This window comes from Arachis hypogaea, chromosome 11 (assembly GCF_003086295.3).
Source record: "Arachis hypogaea cultivar Tifrunner chromosome 11, arahy.Tifrunner.gnm2.J5K5, whole genome shotgun sequence".
Classification (NCBI taxonomy): Eukaryota; Viridiplantae; Streptophyta; class Magnoliopsida; order Fabales; family Fabaceae; genus Arachis; species Arachis hypogaea.
In genome coordinates this window covers 114,826,527-114,849,391 of record NC_092046.1, presented here as the reverse complement: position 1 = coordinate 114,849,391, position 22,865 = coordinate 114,826,527, and the positions used below count along the sequence as shown (strand labels likewise).

At 40.8% G+C, this 22,865-nt stretch overlaps 1 non-coding gene across 1 annotated transcript; it reads left to right on the top strand.

Annotated features, from left to right (window-relative positions):
- The first annotated feature begins 21,994 nt into the window (after positions 1-21,994).
- LOC112726060 (small nucleolar RNA R71) lies at positions 21,995-22,102 on the top strand. Its single transcript, XR_003165129.1, has one exon. It is a non-coding gene; the product is annotated as a small nucleolar RNA R71 (small nucleolar RNA).
- The last annotated feature ends 763 nt before the right edge of the window (positions 22,103-22,865 follow it).

The window sequence follows — 22,865 nt, the reverse complement described above, 5'->3', positions numbered from 1 at the left end:
AAACTCCGGTGGAATATGAGGAACGTGACTTTGTATTGAAACAAGTGGAGGAAGCCATAATAGTTGAAGAGGAAGAAGTGGTTGAAGACTTAGGAGATGTTGAACCTCCATGGGAATCTAGAGTTGTAGAGTATTCCTCCAATAAGCTTGAAATTGATGTTGAGGAGGGTAGTGCACAACCTCCAAGGCATGTTCCTTATGAAGAATTGGACGGAGTAGATCAAGAGGCAAGTTCTTTTGGTGATGATGGTCATAAATCAAGCCCTCCTAGTAATGAACTTGCATCCGCAATTGAACCCCTTGAGTTTGAAGAACTTTCTCCAAGTGAATCTGAAGATGATGTGGAGGTAGACTTTTCTCAACCTCCAACTCATGACTTGAATGACGGGGAAGAATTAGAAGAATTTAATCAGGGCGCAGTTGAAGTTGAAGAGGTTCGCAAGGAGGTGGAAGTTGTCAAGGAAGAGCTCAAGGGAATGGAGCTGAAAATCACCTTGCCAGAATTGTTGGAGACCTCTCCCCCAAAGCCATCACCATCCATTCCTTTATTCTAGTAGGTAAATCTTTCATCTCTAAGCTTAATTAGCCCACTTGAATATGCTTTGCTTGAGACGGATGGGCAACTTAGAGCTCTTTGTGGCTATAAGAGTAAGAGGGAGATGGTTAGTTGTAAGAGTTGGCATACAAGGTTCAATAAGGTTGCACGCTCCAAGTTGAAGTGCAAAGATTGGTGTAAAGCTCGATTGAATGGGTCTAGGAAGTTGTTTCGACGCTTCAGTGAGAATTCCAATTGCTCACCACCCAAATGGAAAAATGATGATCAACAAGAAAACGGGTGCAAAAGCAAGGTGTGGGACCCTGGAATTCATTCTAACAATCAACACTCTTGGGGCCATGTCGCTTGCTTTGATTTGCTTGAAAGCTTTATGTGCCTAGTATGGGATCTCAGAGATTATTGGAGTTGCAAACATTGGTGGAGATTTTAGGATGAGTTCAAGCACAAGCCACTATGACAGGGAGCTCACCAAATGTCTAACTTAAGGACTTTAACTAAAAGTGCTAGGTGGGAGATAACCCACCATGGTATGATTGTTCCTTTTTATTCCTAGTTTTATTTTATTTTTCACAAGTTTTTCATTCATAATTTCTACACATTCATCTGCATGCTGCATTTTGCATTCTGCACAAAAAAAAAGGGATCGACGCGCAAGCGTCTACGACGTGCGCGCGTCATTTGTGTATGCACAACCAAATAGAAAGTTGCGCGATAGACGCGCGGGAGGGGTGCGTGGCGCACAAGCCACCCCACGCCTACGCGTACCTCACGCGTACGCATCCCCTGCAGAAAGTTCAACCCACGCGTAAGCGTCAGTGACGCGTATGCATGAGCATGAAAAATCGGCGTAAAAACGTGTTGAACAGAGAGTTGTGATGGTTTGGGGCTGGTACTGTGCTAGAAGGCACAACATCACCCACGCGTATGCGTCCCTGATGCGTGCACGTCCTTTCGCTTCCAGACCACCCACGCGTACGCGTGGGCGACACGTATGTGTCATATGGTTAATGCAGTTTTCACGCGCACGCGTGCCCTACACGCGCGCGTCGCGTTCTGTTTTTAATTTCCTTCCCTCTTCTTTTATCTTTTCTTCTTTCTTCTTTCTTTGTTACTTACTTCTTCTTCCTTTCTTTAACTTCCCATTCTTATTCTCTTTCTTTTTATTTTACTTAATTCATTTGCATATTTTTTTTATTCATTGCATTTTAACTTTGTGCATGTTTATATCTTCTTTTCTAAATTCATTATGTTTTCATTGGTGCTCAATGTTCTCATTCAACTGCTGTATCTTTTTTGGCATTATCTTGGTGTATAGTGACTTGTTCTACACTGTTGGGTAATATTACTTAAATCAATGCCAATCTTTTATGATACTTGTATTCTTTTTGCATTGACAAGAACTTGCACTATCTTTCATTACCCATACTCTTCCCCTGTGTTGCAATTTTCCTACTATTGACATGCCATGTGCCTCTATTATTTTCTCACTTACATGTTGTAGCTACCATGTAATTGGGACCCTCATTATTTGGCATTAATCCAACCATATTTTATTTGTTTTCTTATCTTTATTTCTGGGTTACTTTTCTTCTTTTTCCTCTTTTTTCAGGATGGCCACTGAGAAGGGAAACGAGAAGCTTCTCAATAGGGGCGACAGACAAGTCCATCTGCACAATCTATGGAGAAAAGCGTCAGTTGGAGCAACCCGTCCACTTGCACATCTTAGCATGCACCGAGGACGGTGCAATCTTTAAGTGTGGGGAGGTCGATACCGACTTTCGTGGGTTAGTTATTTCTTATTTCAATACCAATGTTTAATTTTCTTTGTTAATTGTTGCATTTGCATGTTTGGTTGCATATTTATTTGATTTTCTGCATTTAACTACTACTTGGTTAAAGTAATAAATTTCTTTTCAAGACTCTATTTTATAATATTTCACTAATTTAAATTGAAAAATGTGTGTTAAACTTGTTTGAAGACTATAAATTGGAACATGAATTGTAGCTAATAACACACAACCTGTGAGATTTGAGCTTAATTATATGGTTACATTATTTAACCATAATATTTTATTCTTGTGTATTTTCTTCTCTATGATTGTATTTTTTATTTTGTTCCATCCTATATGTCCAATGTTTAATGTATTTATATGCATGCATATGATTGAGGTCATTATTTGATTATTATCTCACTTATCCCAAATAGCCTACCCCTTCAATTACCTTTGTTAGCCACTTTGAGCCTTTTAATCCCCATTTATTCTGTAAGTTTACCACATCACTAGCCTTAAGCGGAAAAACAATTAATTACCCCAATTGAATCCTTGGTTAGTGGTGCACGAAATTGTGATCTCAGGCAACGGCGCCAAAAACTCTGTGCGCACGTCTTAATAAATCGTTTTTCATTCACAACTTCGATACAACTAACCAGCAAGTGCACTGGGTCGTCCAAGTAATAAACCTTACGTGAGTAAGGGTCGATCCCACGGAGATTGTCGGCTTGAAGCAAGCTATGGTCACCTTGTAAATCTCAATCAGGCGGATATCAAAAGGTTATGGAGTTTTCGAAATTAAATAATAATTAAACATAAAATAAGGATAGAGACACTTATGTAAATTATTGGTGAGAATTTCAGATAAGCGTATAGAGATGCTTTCGTTCCTCTGAATCTCTGCTTTCCCACTGTCTTCATCCAATCAGTCTTACTCCTTTCCATGGCTGGCTTTATGTAAAGACATCACCGTTGTCAATGGCTACTTTTAATCCTCTCTGGAAAATGGTCTGATGTGCTGTCACTGCATGGCTAATCGTCTGGAGGCATCACCCTTGTCAATGGCTGCATCCTATCCTCTTGTGAAAATGGTCCAAATGCTCTGTCACAGCACGGCTAATCATCTGAGGTTCTCGATCATACTGGAATAGGATTCACCCTCCTTTTGCGTCTGTCACTATGCCCAGCACTCGCGAGTTTGAAGTTCGTCACAGTCATTCAATCCCAGAGTCCTACTCGGAATACCACAGACAAGGTTTAGACTTTCCGGACTCTCATGAATGCCGCCATCAATCTAGCTTATACCACGAAGATTCTGATTAAGAGATCCAAGAGATACTCATTCAATCTAAGGTGGAACGGAAGTGGTTGTCAGGCACGCGTTCGTGGGGAATGATGATGATTGTCACGTTCATCACATTCAGGTTGAAGTGCGAATGAATATCTTAGAAGCGGAATAAGTTGAATTGAATAAAAAAACAGTAGTACTTTGCATTAATCTTTGAGGAACAGCAGAGCTCCACACCTTAATCTATGGAGTGCAGAAACTCTACCGTATGAAAATACATAAGTGATAATGGTTCAGGCATGGCCGAATGGCCAGCCCCCATGAAAGTCTAAGATAGCATAAAACTGATCAAAGATGTCTAATACAATAGTAAAAAGTCCTATTTATACTAAACTAGTTACTAGGGTTTACAGAAGTAAGTAATTGATGCATAAATCCACTTCCGGGGCCCACTTGGTGTGTGCTTGGGCTGAGCTTGAATGTTACACGTGTAGAGGTCAATCTTGGAGTTGAACGCCAGTTTGTAACATATTTCTCGCGTTCAACTCTGGCTTGTGACGTGTTTCTGGCGTTTAACTCCAGACAGCAGCGTAGAACTGGCGTTCAACGCCCTTTTACATCGTCTAAACCCGGCCAAAGTATAAACTATTATATATTTCTGGAAAGCCCTGGATGTCTACTTTCCAAAGCAATTGGAAGCGCACCATTTTGAGTTCTGTAGCTCCAGAAAATCCACTTTGAGTGCAGGGAGGTTAGAATCAAACAGCATCAGCAGTCCTTCTTCAACCTCTGAATCTGATTTTTGCTCAAGTCCCTCAATTTCAGCCAGAAAATACCTAAAATCACAGAAAAATACACAAACTCATATTAAAGTCCATAAATGAGAATTTAATATAAAAACTAATGAAAACATCCCTAAAAGTAACTAGATTCTACTAAAAACATACTAAAAACAATGCCAAAAAGCGTATAAATTATCCGCTCATCACAACACCAAACTTAAATTGTTGCTTGTCCCCAAGCAACTAAAAATCAAATAGGATAAAAAGAAGAGAATATACTATAAATTCCAAACTATCAATGAAACATTGCTCCAATCAGATGAGCGGGACTTGTAGCTTTTTTCCTCTTGAATAGTTTTGGCATCTCACTTTATCCATTGAAGTCCAGAATGATTGGCATCTATAGGAACTCAGAGTTCAGATAGTGTTATTGATTCTCCTAGTTCAGTATGATGGTTCTTGAACACAGCTATTTTATGAGTCTTGGCCGTGGCCCTAAGCACTTTGTTTTCCAGTATTACCACCGGATACATAAATGCCACAGACACATAATTGGGTGAACCTTTTCAGATTGTGACTCAGCTTTGCTAAAGTCCCCAATTAGAGGTGTCCAGGGTTCTTAAGCACACTCTGTTTTTGCTTTGGACCTTGACTTTAACCGCTCAGTCTCAAGTTTTCACTTGACACCTTCACGCCACAAGCACATGGTTAGGGACAGCTTGGTTTAGCCGCTTAGGCCAGGATTTTATTCCTTTAGGCCCTCCTATCCATTGATGCTCAAAGTCTTGGGATCCTTTTTATTACCCTTGCCTTTTGGTTTTAAGGGTTACTGGCTTTTTGCTCTTGCGTTTTGGTTTTAAGAGCTTTGGCTTTTTCTGCTTGCTTTTTCTCTCTTCTTTTTTTTTTCGCTATTTTTTTTTCTGCAAGATTTGTTCTTTGCTGCTTTTTCTTGCTTCAATTATCATTTTTATGATTTTTTAGATTATCAAATAACATGTCTCCTTGTCATCATTCTTTCGAGAGCCAACATATTTAACATTCTTAAACAACAACTTCAAAAGACATATGCACTGTTCAAGCATTCATTCAGAAAACAAGAAGCATTGTCACCACATCAAAATAATTAAACTAAGTTCAAGGATAAATTCGAAACTCATGTACTTCTTATTCTTTTGAATTAAAACAGTTTTCATTTAAGAGAGGTGATGGATTCATAGGACATTCATAACTTTAAGACAAAGTTACTAACTACTAATGATCATGTAATAAGACACAAACATGGATAAGCACTTAACATTAAGAAAACGAAAAATAGAAAATAAGAACAAGGAATGAGTCCACCTTAGTGATGGTGGCATTTCCTTTTTGAGGAACCAATGATGTCCTTGAGCTCTTCTATGTCTCTTCCTTGTCTTTGTTGCTCCTCCCTCATTGCTTTTTGATCTTCTCTTATTTCATGAAGGATGATGGAGTGCTCTTGATGTTCCACCCTTAATTGTCCCATGTTGGAAATTAATTCTCCTAGGGAGGTGTTGATTTGCTCCCAATAGTTTTGTGGAGGAAAATGCATTTGAGGCATTTCCGGGATCTCATGGTGATGAGCTTCATGCGTCTCTTGAGATCCATGAATGGGCTCTCTTGCTTGCTCCATCCTTTTCTTAGTGATGGGCTTCTCTTCGTCAATGGGAATGTCTCCTTCTATGAAAGCTCCAGCTGAGTAACATAGATGGCAAATAAGATGAGGAAAAGCTAGCCTTGCCCCAGGAGAGGGCTTTTCGGCTATTTTGTAGAGTTCAAGGGAGATGACTTCATGAACTTCTACTTCTTCTCCAATCATGATGCTATGGATCATGATGGCCCGATCCACAGTAACTTCAGATCGGTTGCTAGTGGGGATGATGGAGCGTTGGATGAATTCCAACCATCCTCTAGCCACAGGTTTGAGGTTCAGTCTTCTTAATTGAACCGGCTTGCCTTTGGAGTCAATCTTCCATTGAGCTCCTTCCACACATATGTCCATGAGGACTTGGTCCAACCTTTGATTAAAGTTGACCCTTCTAGTGTAGGGGCGTGTATCTCCTTGCATCATAGGCAAGTTAAACGCCAACCTCACATTTTCCGGACTAAAATCTAAGTATTTCCCCCGAACCATTGTAATATAATTCTTTGGGTTTGGGTTCTTACTTTGATCATGGTTCCTAGTGATCCATGCATTGGCATAGAACTCTTGAACCATTAGGATGCCGACTTGTTGGATGGGGTTTGTTAGAACTTCCCAACCTCTTCTTTGGATTTCATGTCAGATCTCCGGATACTCATTCTTCTTGAGCTTGAAAGGGACCTCGGGGATCACCTTCTTCTTGGCCACAACATCATAGAAGTGGTCTTGATAAGCTTTGGAGATGAATCTTTCCATCTCCCATGACTCGGAGGTGGACGCTTTTGTCTTCCCTTTCCCTTTTCTAGAGGATTCTCCGGTCTTGGGTGCCATCAATGGTAATGGAAAAACAAAAAGCTTATGCTTTTACCACACCAAACTTAGAATATTGCTCGCCCTCGAGCAAGAGAAGAAAGAATAGATGAAGAAGAAGAAGAAAATATGGAAGAGAAGGGGGAGGGTTGTATTCGGCCAAGAAGGGGAAGAGAGGGTTGTTGGTGCACGAATTGTGACTCACACTTTTCACAACGCGTACCACTAACCAGCAAGTGCACTGGGTCGTCCAAGTAATACCTCACGTGAGTAAAGGTCGAATCCCACGGAGATTGTTGGTTTGAAGCAATCTATGGTTATCTTGTAAATCTTAGTCAGGAAGTCAATTATGTTTATCAGTTGAATTGCGAATAAACAATAGAGCATGGATTAAAGGTTACTTGTTATGCAGTAATGGAGAATATGTTGGAGTTTTGGAGATGCTTTGTCTTCTGAATCTCTGCTTTCCTCTGTCTTCTTGTTCACGCATGCACGTCCTCCTATGGCAAGCTGTGTGTTGGTGGATCACCGTTGTCAATGGCTACCTTCCATCCTTCCAGTGAAAACTACGCTCACGCGCTCTGTCACAGCACGGCTAATCACCGGTTGGTTCTCGATCCGGTTGGAATAGGATTTACTATCCTTTTGCGTCTGTCACTAATGCCCAGCCTTCAAGAGTTTGAAGCTCGTCACAGTCATTCAATCCTTGAATCCTACTCGGAATACCACAGACAAGGTTTAGACTTTCCGGATTCTCATGAATGCTATCATCAGTTCTAGCTTATACCACGGAGATTCTGATTAAGGAATCTAAGAGATACTCATTCAATCGTATATAGAACGGAGGTGGTTGTCAGGCACACGTTCATGATTTGAGGAAGGTGATGAGTGTCACAGCTCATCACCTCCATCACAGTTAAGCGCGAATGAACATCTTAGATAGGAACAAGCGTGTTTGAATGGAAAACAGAAATACTTGCATTAATTCATCGAGACACAGCAGAGCTCCTCACCCCCAACAATGGGGTTTAAAGACTCATGCCGTCAGAGAATACAAAGTTTAGATCTGAAATATCATGAGATGCAAAATAAGTCTCTAAAAGTTGTTTAAATACTAAACCAGTAGCCTAGGGTTACAAAATATGAGTGGACTATGATGGATGATGCAGAGATCCACTTCTGGGGCCCACTTGGTGTGCTGGGGCCCACTTGGTGTGTGCTGGGCTGAGACTTTAAGCAATTCACGTGCAGAGGCCATTTGTGGAGTTGAACGCCAGTTTTTGTGCCAGTTTGGGCGTTCAACTCCAGTTTTTGATCCTTTTCTGGCGCTGGACGCCAGAATTGGGTAGAGGACTGGCGTTGAACGCCAGTTTACATCGTCTATTCTTGTGCAAAGTATGGACTATTATACATTGCCGGAAAGCTCTGGATGTCTACTTTCCAACGCAATTGGAAGCACGCCATGTCGAGTTCTGTAGCTCCAGAAATTCCACTTTGAGTGCAGGGAGGTCAGAATCCAACAGCATCAGCAGTCCTTTTTCAGCCTGAATCAGATTATTGCTCAGCTCCTTCAATTTCAGCCAGAAAAATACCTGAAATTACAGAAAAACACACAACTCATAGTAAAGTCCAGAAATATGAATTTTTCCTAAAAACTACTGGAAATAAACTAAAAACTAACTAAAACATACTCAAAACTATATGAAATTATCCCCAAAAAGCGTATAAAATATCCGCTCATCACAACACCAAACTTAAACTGTTGCTTGTCCTCAAGCAACTAGACAAATAAAATAGAAGACTAATAGGTTGAGAAGCAATAATATCTCAGAGTTTTTGATTGAAGCTCAGATCCTAATTAGATGAGCGGGACTAGTAGCTTTTTGCTCCTGAACAGTTTCGGCATCTCACTTTATCCATTGAAGCTCAGAGTGATTGGCATCTATAGGAACTCAGAATTCAGATAGTGTTATTGATTCTCTTAGTTCAGTGTGATGATTCTTGAACACAGCTTCTTTATGAGTCTTGGCCGTGGCCCTAAGCACCTTGTTTTCCAGTATTACTACCGGATACATAAATGCCACAGACACATAACTGGGTGAACCTTTTCAGATTGTGACTCAGCTTTGCTAAAGTCCCCAATTAGAGGTGTCCAGAATTCTTAAGCACACTCTTCTTTTTGCTTTGGACCTTGACTTTAACCGCTCAGTCTCAAGTTTTCACTTGACACCTTCACGCCACAAGCACATGGTTAGGGACAGCTTGGTTTAGCCGCTTAGACCAGGATTTTAGTCCTTTAGGCCCTCCTATCCACTGATGCTCAAAGCCTTGGGATCCTTTTTATTTGCCCTTGCCTTTTGGTTTTAAGAGCTTTTGGCTTTTTCTGCTTGCTTTTCTCTTCTTTTTTTTTCTGCAAGCTTTGTTCTTTGCTGCTTTTTCTTGCTTCAAGAATCATTTTTATGATTTTTCAGATCATCAATAACATGTCTCATGTTCATCATTCTTTCAAGAGCCAACATATTTAACAGTCTTAAACAACAAATTCAAAAGACGTATGCACTGTTCAAGCATTCATTCAGAAGACAGAAAGCATTGCCACCACATTTAACTAATTAGAATTTCTCTTATTAAAACTCGAAATTTTATTGCCTCTTATTCAAAAGATCTACTACTTTATTCATGTTTAATGATGATGAGAAAAATAAACTATAGCTTAATTGGAGATAAAATCAAAATAGATACTAATTACTACTATATGACTTCTAAGGTACTTTTATAAGGACACTGTCACAGAGTTAAGGCAGAAATTGGAAATTAACAACCTTTATTCTGGGGTATGGGGGTTCCTCTGATCCTTGGGAGGCTTGGTATTATAGAAGACTTTTGGCGCTTCAGTTCCCTTAAGTCACGTCCCTGCTCCTCTTGTTCTTTAAGTATATGAGTCAGCATTTGACTGTGTTCCTTCTGTTGTTTTATTATTTGCTCCATAGCTTCCTGTATCTTGGTGACAGACGTCTCAAGATATTCCCAATATTCCGCTTGAGGAATCTCTGGGAGGAATTCCTGTGCTCTCTTCTTGATATGCTCCTCCTGTGCTTGTTGTCTCTCCATTGATGCTTTGGTGATTGACTTTTCAATTAGGATATATTCAGTTATTCCCATCTTGACTCCAGCGTCCTTGCAGAGCAGAGAAATCACGCTTGGATAAGCCAACCTGGCCTCTCTTGAATTTTTGTTAGCAATTTTATAGAGCTATGTTGAAATCAGCTGATGAACCTCCACTTCCTTTCCCATCATGATGCAATGAATCATCACTGCTCTTTTAACTGTGACTTCAGAACGGTTGCTGGTGGGCAACAGAGAACGCCCAATGAAGTCCAGCCATCCTCTGGCAACTGGTTTGAGATCCTCTCTCTTGAGTTGATTTGGAACGCCCTTTGTGTTGGTGGTCCACCTGGCTCCAGGGATACATATGTTCTCTAGAATCTTATCCAGGCCAATGTCTGCTCTCATCATCCTCCTGTTGAAGGAGTCTGGATCATCCTTTAGCTGGGGTAGCTTTAATATCTCTCTGATCTTGTCAGGGGTGGTATGAACAATCTTTCCCCTGACCATGGTCCGAAATTCGTAGCAGGCAATTCCAGATAGTCTTTGCTTGTCAGTCTGCCACATATTAGCATAGAACTCCTGGACCATGTTCCTTCCTACTTTCGTTTTAGGATTAGCTAGGACTTCCCAGTTCCTGATTCGAATTTGCTCCTGGATCTCCGGATATTCATCTTCTTTCAGATCGAATCTAACTTCCGGGATCACTGATCTCAGACCCATTACTTTAAGATAATGGTCTGAATGTTCTTTAGATAAGAACTTCCCTTGATTCCAAAGTGGTTTTGGAACGCTCTCTTTCTTGCCTCTTAGAGTGGGTTATTTTCCTTTGGGAGCCATGATCTCAGTGATCTCGGAAAAACACACCAAACTTAGAGGTTTGCTTGTCCTCAAGCAAAAGAAAAGAAAGGAGAGGGATAGAAGGAGATCGAGGTGCACTTGTTGATGGAGGAGGGGGGAGGCCGAACCCAATTTTAAAGGGGTGGGGGGGTGGGTTTTCGAAAAATTGTAAAAGATAAGATAAAAAGATTGAGTTGAAAAAGATAAGATAGAAGATATAGTTTGATTTTGAAAAGATAGGATAGATTTTTGAAAAAGATAAATTTGGATTTTGAAAAAGATAATATGAGGATTTGAGAAAGATATTGATAAGATTTTTAGAGTGAAAAAGATAGAGTTGTTTTTGGAAAAGATTTGAAAAGAGTTGGATTGAATTTGCAAAGAGGGTGTGTGCTTATGAATTAAGATACATTTGATATTTTGAAAGTAGGATTTTTGGAAATCAGGGTTCTTGACATGTTTATGTAAATAAAATCATGTATTGAATCATAAAATTATAAATTAGAATGGAAATACGTGTGGGATAAATGGATTTGGCTCCTCCCTGTCCTCCTGGCGTTTGAACGCCCAAACACTGCCTGTTTTGGGCGTTCAGTGCCCAAATGCTGATCTCCTGGGCGTTCAGCGCCCAGTTGCTGCCATTACTGGCGTTCAACGCCCAGTGGGTGGCCATTTCTGGCGTTGAACGCCCAGATGCTACCATTACTGGCGTTCAGCGCCCAGTAGATGCCCATTTTGGGCGCTGAACGCCCAAAATGCCCCTTTACTGGCGTTTTCTTGCCATTGAGCTCTTTTACTCTGTTTTGTGTGCTGATTCCTTCTGTAACCCTGTAAACTTATACAAATGATTCTGTACCTTAGTGTCAGTGAACTTTATATAAACAAATAAAAATAAAAATAGGACAAAAATGCTTAGAGGATTGATGCCCCATGGCTGGGTTGCCTCCCAGCAAGCGCTTCTTTATTGTCTTTAGCTGGACCTTGCTGAGCTTTTAATCTAGCTTCAGCCTTGAGCATTCTTGCTCAATGTTGCCTTCAAGATAATGCTTGATTCTCTGTCCATTGACAATGAACTTCTTATCAGAATCAATATCTTGAAGCTCCACATAACCATATGGTGACACACTTGTAATCACGTATGGTCCCCTCCACCGGGATTTCAGTTTCCCGGGGAATAGCCTGAGTCTAGAGTTAAACAACAGGACCTTCTGTCCTGGTTCAAAGATTCTAGATGACAGCTTTCTGTCATGCCACTTTTTTTATTTTTCTTTATAAAGCTTGGCATTTTCGAAAGCTGTGAATCTGAATTCCTCTAGCTCATTTAGCTGGAGCAATCGTTTTTCTCCTGCTAATTTGGCATCAAAGTTTAGGAATCTGGTTGCCCAGTAGGCCTTATGTTCCAGTTCCACGGGCAAGTGGCATGCCTTACCATACACGAGTTGGTATGGAGAGGTCCCTATAGGGGTCTTGAATGCTGTTCTGTAAGCCCACAGAGCATCATCCAAGCTCCTTGCCCAATCCTTTCTACGGGTATTTACTGTCCGTTCCAGGATTCTCTTTAATTCTCTGTTAGAGACTTCAGCTTGCCCATTGGTTTGTGGATGATATGGTGTGGCCACTTTGTGGCGAATTCCATACCGAACCATGGCAGAGTAAAGCTGTTTATTGCAGAAGTGAGTGCCCCCATCACTGATTAACACTCTAGGGACACCAAACCTGCTAAAGATATGTTTCTGGAGGAACTTCAGCACTGTTTTAGTATCATTGGTGGGTGTGGCAATAGCCTCGACCCATTTTGATACATAGTCAACTGCCACCAGAATATAAGTGTTTGAATATGATGGTGGAAAAGGTCCCATGAAGTCAATTCCCCATACGTCAAACAACTCAATTTCCAAGATTCCTTGTTGAGGTATGGCGTAACCATGAGGCAGATTACCAGCTCTTTGGCAACTGTCACAATTACGTACAAACTCTCGGGAATCTTTATAGAGTGTGGGCCAATAGAAGTCACATTGGAGGACCTTGGTGGCTGTTCGCTCACCTCCGAAATGGCCTCCATATTGAGATCCGTGGCAATGCCAAAGGATTCTCTGTGCTTCCTCTCTGGGGACACACCTACGGATAATTCCGTCTGCACATCTCTTAAAGAGATAGGGTTCATCCCACAAGTAGTACTTTGCATCAGTGACTAATTTCTTCTTTTGTATTCTATTGTACTCCTTGGGTATGAACCTTGCAGCTTTATAGTTTGCAATATCGGCAAACCATGGTGCTTCCTGAATGGCAAATAGATGCTCATCAGGGAACATCTCAGAGATCTCAAGAAAGGGGAGGGACGTCCCTTCCACTGGCTCTATCCGGGACAGATGATCAGCCACTTGGTTCTCTGTCCCTTTTCTGTCTCTTATTTCTATATCAAACTCTTGCAGAAGCAATACCCATCTGATGAGCCTGGGTTTTGAATCCTGCTTTGTGAGTAGATATTTAAGAGCAGCATGGTCAGTATACACAATCACTTTTGATCCTACTAAGTATGATCTGAACTTGTCAATGGCGTAAACCACTGCAAGTAGTTCTTTTTCTGTGGTTGTGTAATTTTTCTGGGCATCATTTAGAACGCGACTGGCATAATAAATGACATGCAGAAGCTTGTCATGCCTCTGTCCCAATACTGCACCAATGGCATGATCACTGGCATCACACATTAACTCAAATGGCAATGTCCAGTCTGGTGCAGAAATGACTGGTGCTGTGACCAGCTTAGCTTTCAGCATTTCAAACGCCTGTAGGCATGCTGTGTCAAACACAAATGGCATGTCAGCAGCTAGCAGATTGCTTAGAGGTTTTGCGATTTTTGAAAAATCCTTTATAAACCTCCTATAGAATCCTGCATGCCCCAGAAAGCTTCTGATTGCCTTAACATTGGCAGGTGGTGGTAATTTTTCAATTACCTCTATTTTTGCTTGATCCACCTCTATTCCCTTGTTTGAGATTTTATGCCCAAGAACAATTCCTTCAGTCACCATGAAGTGACACTTTTCCCAGTTTAAAACTAGGTTGGTTTCTTGGCATCTTTTCAGAACAAGTTTTAGGTGATCAAGACAGGAGCTGAATGAGTCTCCATATACTGAGAAGTCATCCATGAAGACTTCCAGAAATTTTTCCACCATATCAGAGAAAATAGAGAGCATGCATCTCTGGAAGGTTGCAGGTGCATTGCATAGCCCAAAGGGCATCCTTCTATAAGCAAACACTCCGGATGGACATGTGAATGCTGTTTTCTCTTGATCCTGGAGATCTACTGCAATCTGGTTATAGCCTGAGTAGCCATCCAAAAAGCAGTAATAATCATGACCTGCTAGTCTCTCTAGCATCTGGTCTATGAATGGTAAAGGAAAATGATCCTTTCTGGTGGCTGTATTGAGCCTTCTGTAGTCAATACACATGCGCCACCCTGTAACTGTTCTTGTAGGAACCAGTTCATTTTTTTCATTATGAATCACTGTCATGCCTCCCTTTTTTGGGACGACTTGAACAAGGCTCACCCAGGGGCTATCAGAAATGGGATAAATAATCCCAGCCTCTAGTAATTTGGTGACCTCTTTCTGCACCACTTCCTTCATGGCTGGATTTAGCCGCCTCTGTGGTTGAACCACTGGTTTGGCATTATCCTCCAGTAGGATTTTATGCATGCATCTAGCTGGGCTTATGCCCTTAAGGTCACCTATGGACCACCCAAGAGCTGTCTTGTGTGTCCTTAGCACTTGAATAAGTGCTTCCTCTTCCTGTGAATTTAAAGCAGAGCTTATGATCACTGGAAAGGTGTCACCTTCTCCTAGAAATGCATATTTCAAGGATGGTGGCAGTGGCTTGAGCTCTGGGTTAGGAGGTTTTTCCTCTTTCAGAAGAAAGTTCAGAGGCTCTTTCATGTCCCCTGAATCCTCCAAATCAGGCTGAACATCTTTAAAGATGTCTTCCAACTCTGATTCGAGACTCTCAGCCATGTTGATCTCTTCTACCAAAGAGTCAATAAGGTCAACTTTCATGCAGTCTGTTGATGTGTCTGGATGCTGCATGGCTTTGATAGCGTTCAACTTGAACTCGTCATCGTTGACTCTCAGGGTTATTTCCCCCTATTGGACGTCAATGAGGGATCGTCCAGTTGCTAGGAAGGGTCTTCCTAGAATGAGAGTGGCACTCTTGTGCTCCTCCATTTCCAGCACAACAAAGTCAGTGGGAAAGGCGAATGGCCCAACTCTGACAATCATGTCTTCAATCACGCCTGATGGGTATTTAGTGGAACCATCAGCAAGTTGGAGACATATCCGGGTTGGTTTAACTTCTTCAGTTAAGCCAAGCTTCCTGATAGTGGATGCAGGTATTAGGTTGATGCTTGCCCCAAGATCGCATAAGGCTGTCTTGGTGCAATCACCTTCCAATATGCATGGTATCAGAAAACTCCCAGGGTCTTTAAGCTTTTCAGGAAAGCTTTTCAGAATGACTGCACTGCATTCTTCAGTGAGGAGAACTCTTTCTGTTTCTCTCCACTCCTTTTTATGACTCAAGATCTCTTTCATGAACTTGGCATAAGAAGGTATTTGCTCAAGTGCCTCTGTAAAAGGAATATTTATTTCAAGAGTCCTTAGATAATCTGCAAAGCGAGCAAATTGGTTATCCTGCTCCTCTTTCCGGAGTTTTTGAGGATAAGGTATCTTGGCTTTATATTCCTCAACCTTAGTGGTTAAAGAAGCCTTTTTAGAAGGGTTGTTGTCAGCACTTGTGTGTGTCTGATCCCTCACTGGCAATTGAGTACCAGAGTCAGAAGCTAGAGTGACGTTAGACGCCAACTCACTGTCTGTTCCTGGCGCCTGAACGCCAGAAATGTGCCCATTTTGGGCGTTCAACGCCAGATTATAGCCCATTTCTGGCATTGAACGCCAATCCTGCCTTGTTTCTGGCGCTGAACGCCAGTTTTGGGCATGGTCTGGGCGTTTAGCGCCAGCCTTCCACCCATTTTCTGGCATTTTAGTGCCAGAATTATTTTTCCCTGGGCTCTTACTGTCCTCAGGGGAATCTTTGGTGGGTCGCTCATTTCTTGAATTTTTGATGCCTTGAGGTGGGGTATTTAATGTTTTCCTACTTCTTAATTGAACTGCTTGGCATTCTTCTGCTATTTGCTTTGATAGCTGCTGCTTTGTTTGCTTAAACTGTTCGTCCATATGTATATTAGCTATCCTTGTCTCCTGTAACCTGTCTTTGAATTCAGCTAGCTGTTTTGTTAGAAAATCTAATTGCTGATTGAATTCAGCAGCTTGTTTTACAGTACTGAATTCAGCAGTTACTGTTTTAACCTCTTCATTCATGGAAGGGTTGCTGCTCAGATACAGATGCTGATTCCTGGCAACTGTATCAATGAGCTCTTGAGCTTCTTCAATTGTCTTTCTCATATGGATAGATCCACCAGCTGAGTAATCTAAAGACATCTGAGCTCCTTCTGCAAGCCCATAGTAGAAGATGTCTAATTGAACCCACTCTGAAAACATTTCAGAGGGGCATTTTCGTAGCATCTCTCTGTATCTCTCCCAGGCATCATAAAGAGATTCATTATCTCCTTGTTTAAAGCCTTGGATGTCCAGCCTTAGCTGTGTCATCCTTTTTGGAGGAAAATACTAATTCAGGAATTTTTCTGTCAGCTGTTTCCATGTTCTTATGCTGGCCTTAGGTTGGTTATTTAACCACCTCTTAGCTTGATCTTTTACAGCAAATGGAAACAGTAATAGTCTGTAGATATCCTGATCTATTTCCTTATCATGTACTGTGTCAGCAATTTGTAAAAATTGTGCCAGAAACTCTGTAGGTTCTTCCTGTGGAAGACTGGAATACTGGCAACTTTGCTGCACCATGATAATGAGCTGAGGATTCAACTCAAAGCTACTAACTCCAATAGAGGGTATGCATATGCTACTCCCATATGAAGCAGTAGAGGGGTTAGAATATGACCCCAGAGTCCTCCTGGACTGTTCATTTCCACTTATGTCCATGATGGATATATGGATATAACTTGGACTGATTTATCTTTTTATTTATTTTATTTTATAAGAAGTAAATACTTAAATAAAATAAAATAACTAAAAAGAATTTGAATTTTGAAATTAAATTTTTTTTTTCGTTTATAAAAAAAAGAAATTAATTAGTTAATAAAAAAAGAAATTTTTGAAAAAGAGGGAAGATATTTTCGAAATTTAGAGAGAGGGAGAGTTAGTTAGGTAGTTTTGAAAAAGTTAAGAAACAAACAAAAAGTTAGTTAGTTAGTTGAAACAAATCTTGAAAAGATAAGAAGTTAGGAAGTTAGAAGAGATATTTTGAAAAGATAATTTTTTTGAATTTAGTGAGGAGAGAGAAACACAATAAGACAGTACAAGATTTAAAATTTTTAGATCTAATGCTCCTTGTTTTCGAAAAATTTGGAGGGAAAACACCAAGGAACACCAAACTTAAAAATTTTAAGATCAAGACACAAGGAAAACTCAAGAACACTTTGAAGACTCACAAGAACACAAGAACATGAAGAAAGAACACCAAACTTAAAATTTTTAGAAAACCACACCAAAATTTTCGAAAACCAAAGGGAAATCAACAAGAAAACACCAAACTTTAAGTTTGGCACAAAATTTAATAGAGAAAATATTATTTATGAAAAAGAAGGTTTTGAAAAGAATATAAAAGACTCTAACCCAATTACCAAGAACACAGATTAACGCTCTAGCCAAATGAGTTATGGGACCTTCAAAATTTTTAAGAAAGATTATTTTTGAAAACACCAAACTTAAAGTTTGGCACAGGATTTAATAGAAAAATTATTTTTGAAAAAGGGTTTTAAAAAAAATATGATAGCCAATTATCATGAACATAAACACCACGTTCTAAATAACTGAGCTATAAGTTTAAAGTATTTTAACAAGGGATAAATAATAAAAGACTCTAAACCAAAAAAAGAAAAATTTTTCCTAATCTAAACAACAAAATAATCCGTCAGTTGTTCAAACACGAACAATCCCTGGCAACGGCGCCAAAAACTTGGTGCACGAATTGTGAGTCACACTTTTCACAACGCGTACCACTAACCAGCAAGTGCACTGGGTCGTCCAAGTAATACCTCACGTGAGTAAGGGTCGAATCCCACGGAGATTGTTGGTTTGAAGCAATCTATGGTTATCTTGTAAATCTTAGTCAGGAAGTCAATTATGTTTATCAGTTGAATTGCGAATAAACAATAGAGCATGGATTAAAGGTTACTTGTTATGCAGTAATGGAGAATATGTTGGAGTTCTGGAGATGCTTTGTCTTCTGAATCTCTGCTTTCCTCTGTCTTCTTGTTCACGCACGCACGTCCTCCTATGGCAAGCTGTGTGTTGGTGGATCACCGTTGTCAATGGCTACCTTCCATCCTTCCAGTGAAAACTACGCTCACGCGCTCTGTCACAGTACGGCTAATCACCGGTTGGTTCTCGATCCGGTTGGAATAGGATTTACTATCCTTTTGCGTCTGTCACTAACGCCCAGCCTTCAAGAGTTTGAAGCTCGTCACAGTCATTCAATCCTTGAATCCTACTCGGAATACCACAGACAAGGTTTAGACTTTCCGGATTCTCATGAATGCTACCATCAGTTCTAGCTTATACCACGGAGATTCTGATTAAGGAATCTAAGAGATACTCATTCAATCGTATATAGAATGGAGGTGGTTGTCAGGCACACGTTCATAATTTGAGGAAGGTGATGAGTGTCACAGCTCATCACCTCCATCACAGTTAAACGCGAATGAACATCTTAGATAGGAACAAGCGTGTTTGAATGGAAAACAGAAATACTTGCATTAATTCATCGAGACACAGCAGAGCTCCTCACCCCCAACAATGGGGTTTAGAGACTCATGCCGTCAGAGAATACAAAGTTTAGATCTGAAATGTCATGAGATGCAAAATAAGTCTCTAAAAGTTGTTTAAATACTAAACCAGTAGCCTAGGGTTACAAAATATGAGTGGACTATGATGGATGATGCAGAGATCCACTTCTGGGGCCCACTTGGTGTGCTGGGGCCCACTTGGTGTGTGCTGGGGCTGAGACTTTAAGCAATTCACGTGCAGAGGCCATTTGTGGAGTTGAACGCCAGTTTTTGTGCCAGTTTGGGCGTTCAACTCCAGTTTTTGATCCTTTTCTGGCGCTGGACGCCAGAATTGGGCAGAGGACTGGCGTTGAACGCCAGTTTACGTCATCTATTCTTGTGCAAAGTATGGACTATTATATATTTCTGGAAAGCCCTGGATGTCTACTTTCCAACGCAATTGGAAGCACGCCATTTCGAGTTCTGTAGCTCCAGAAATTCCACTTTGAGTGCAGGGAGGTTAGAATCCAACAGCATCAGCAGTCCTTTTTCAGCCTGAATCAGATTTTTGCTCAGCTCCTTCAATTTCAGCCAGAAAAATACCTGAAATTACAGAAAAACACACAACTCATAGTAAAGTCCAGAAATATGAATTTTTCCTAAAAACTACTGGAAATAAACTAAAAACTAACTAAAACATACTCAAAACTATATGAAATTATCCCCAAAAAGCGTATAAAATATCCGCTCATCAGTTGTGTTGTGTGAAAATGAAGAAGAATGGAGGGCTTTATATAGGGAAGGGAGGGGGGTAAGGTTCGGCCATAAGGGTGGGTTTTAGGTGGGAAATTGATTTTGAATTTTGAAGGTAGGTGGGGTTTATGAGGTAGATTTATGGGGAAGAGTGGATGGATGTGAGTGGTGAAGTGGTTATAGGGAAGAGAGATTGAGGTGATTGGTGAAGAGTTTTGGGGAAGAGTGTTTATGGGATTGTGTGAAAGAGGGGTGAGAAGAAGTGAGTGGAGGTAGGTGGGGATCCTGTGGGGTCCACAGATCCTGAGGTGATCCTGTGGGGTCCACAGATCCTGAGGTGTTTAAGGATTTACAACCTTGCACCAAATTAGGCATGCAAAATACCCTTGTGCATAACTCTGGGCGTTCAGCGCCAGATTGGTGCTTGTTCTGGGCGTTGAACGCCCATTTGTTGCCCATTTCTGGCGTTGAACGCCAGAACCATGCTTGTTCTGGGCATTCAGCGCCAGCTCTTCTCCAAGGTGCAATTCTGGCGTTCAAACGCCCAGATGCTGCCCATTTTGGGCGTTCAGCGCCAGAACCATGCTCTGTTCTGGCGTTGAACGCCAACCAGATGCTTCTTACTGGCGTTTAAACGCCAGTAAGGTCTTCCTCCAGGGTGTGATTTTTCTTCTGCTGTTTTTGATTCTATTTTCAATTTTTATATTTATTTTGTGACTCCACATGATCATGAACCTAATAAAACATGAAAGAACAAGAAAAATAAAATTAGATAAATAAAAATTGGGTTGCCTCCCAACAAGCGCTTCTTTAATGTCAATAGCTTGACAGTGGGCTCTCATGGAGCCTTACAGATGTTCAGAGCATTGTTGAGACTTCCCAACACCAAACTTAGAGTTTGGATATGGGAGTTCAATACCAAACTTAGAGTTTGGTTGTGGCCTCCCAACACCAAACTTAGAGTTTGACTGTGGGGGCTCTAGTTGACTCTGTTTTGAGAGAAGCTTATTGTGCCTCTTTTCCATGTTTACAGAAGGGTAACCTTGAGTTGTAAATACAAGGGAGTCCTCATTCAATTGAAGGACTAATTCACCTCTGTCAACATCAATCACAGCTCTTGCTGTGGCTAGGAAAGGTCTTCCAAGGATGATGGATTCATCCTCATCCTTCCCAGTATCAAGGATTATGAAATCAGCAGGGATGTAAAGGCCTTCAACCTTTACTAACACGTCCTCTACTTGTCCATAAGCCTGTTTTCTTGAATTGTCTGCCATCTCTAATGAGATTTTAGTAGCTTGCACCCCAAAGATTCCCAGTTTCTCTATTATAGAGAGGGGCATGAGGTTTATCTCTGAACCAAGGTCACACAGAGCCTTTTCAAAGATCATGTTGCCTATGGTACAAGGTATTACAAACTTTCCAGGATCCTATTTCTTCTGAGGCAATGTCAGTTGATCCAGATCACTTAGTTCATTGGTGAACAAGGGAGGTTCATCTTCCCAAGTCTCAATACCAAATAATTTGGCATTCAGCTTCATGATTGCACCAAGGTACTTGGTAACTTGCTCTTCAGTAACATCCTCATTCTCTTCAGAAGATGAATACTCGTCAGAGCTCATGAAGGGCATAAGGAGGTTCAATGGAATCTCTATGGTCTCTAGATGAGTCTCATATTCCTTTGGTTCCTCAAAGGAAAACTCCTTATTGATCACTAGATGTCCCAGGAGGTCTTCCTCACTGGGATTTACGTCCTCCCCTTCCTCTCCAGGTTCGGCTGTGTTGACTATGTCAATGGCCTTGCACTCTCCTTTTGGATTTTCTTCTGTATTGCTTGGGAGAGTACTAGGAGGGATTTCAGTGATCCTTTTACTCAGCTGGCCCACTTGTGCCTCTAAATTTCTAATGGAGGACCTTGTTTCATTTATGAAACTTACAGTGGCCTTAGATAGATCAGAGACTAAGTTTGCTAAATTAGAGGTATTTTGTTCAGAGTTCTCTGTCTGTTGCTGAGTGGATGATGGAAAAGGTTTACTATTGTTAAACCTATTTCTTCCACCATTATTAAAGCCTTGTTGAGGCTTTTGTTGATCCTTCCATGAGAGATTTGGGTAATTTCTCCATGAGGGGTTATAGGTGTTTCCATAAGGTTCACCCATGTAATTAACCTCTGCTATTGCAGGGTTTTCAGGATCATAAGCTTCTTCTTTAGAAGATGCCTCTTGAGTACTGTTGGATGCAGCTTGCATTCCATTCAGACTCTGAGAAATCATATTGACTTGCTGAGTCAATATTTTATTCTGAGCCAATATGGCATTCAGAGTATCAATTTCAAGAACTCCCTTCTTCATAGGCGTCCCATTACTCACAGGATTCCTCTCAGTAGTGTACATGAACTGGTTATTAGCAACCATGTCAATAAGTTCTTGAGCTTCTGCAGGCGTTTTCTTTAAGTGAATGGATCCACCTACAGAGGTATCCAATGACATTTTAGCTAATTCAGACAGACCATCATAGAATATGTCCAGGATGGTCCATTCTGAAAGCATGTCAGAAGGACACTTTTTGGTCAGTTCTTTGTATCTCTCCCAAGCTTCATAGAGGGATTCACCTTCTTTCTGTCTGAAGGTCTGAACATCCACTCTAAGCTTACTCAGCTTTTGAGGAGGAAAGAACTTGGCTAAGAAAGCCTTGACCAGCTTATCCCAAGAGTTCAGGCTATCCTTAGGTTGAGAGTCCAACCATATTCTAGCTATGTCTCTCACAACAAAAGGGAAAAGCATGAGCCTGTAGACTTTAGGATCTACTCCATTAGTCTTAACAGTATCACAGATCTGTAAGAATTCAGTTAAGAACTGAAAAGGATCTTCAGATGGAAGTCCATGAAACTTGCAGTTCTGCTGTATCAGAGAAACTAATTGAGGTTTCAGCTCAAAATTGTTTGCTCCAATGGCAGGAATGGAGATGCTTCTTCCATGTAAATTGGAATTAGGTGTAGTAAAGTCACCAAGCATCCTCCTTGCATTATTATTATTTTCGGCTGCCATCTCCTCTTCCTGTTCGAAAATTTCTGAAAGGTGCTTGCTGGATTTTTGTAATTTAGCTTCTCTTAGTTTCCTCTTCAGAGTCCTTTCAGGTTCTGGATCTGCTTCAACAAGAATTTTCTTGTCCTTGCTCCTGCTCATATGAAAAAGAGGGACAGAAAAATAATAATAATAGGGGTCCTTTTTACCACAGTATAGAGGTCCCTGTGTGAGTAGAAGAAAAGAAGAAGAAAAAATTCGAACACAGATGGAAAAGGGGGTTCGAATTTGGGTGAGATGAAGTGTTAGTAGATGAATAAATAAATAGAAGGAGATAAGAGAGAGAGAGAATTTTCGAAAATAATTTTTGAAAAAGAGTTAGTGATTTTCG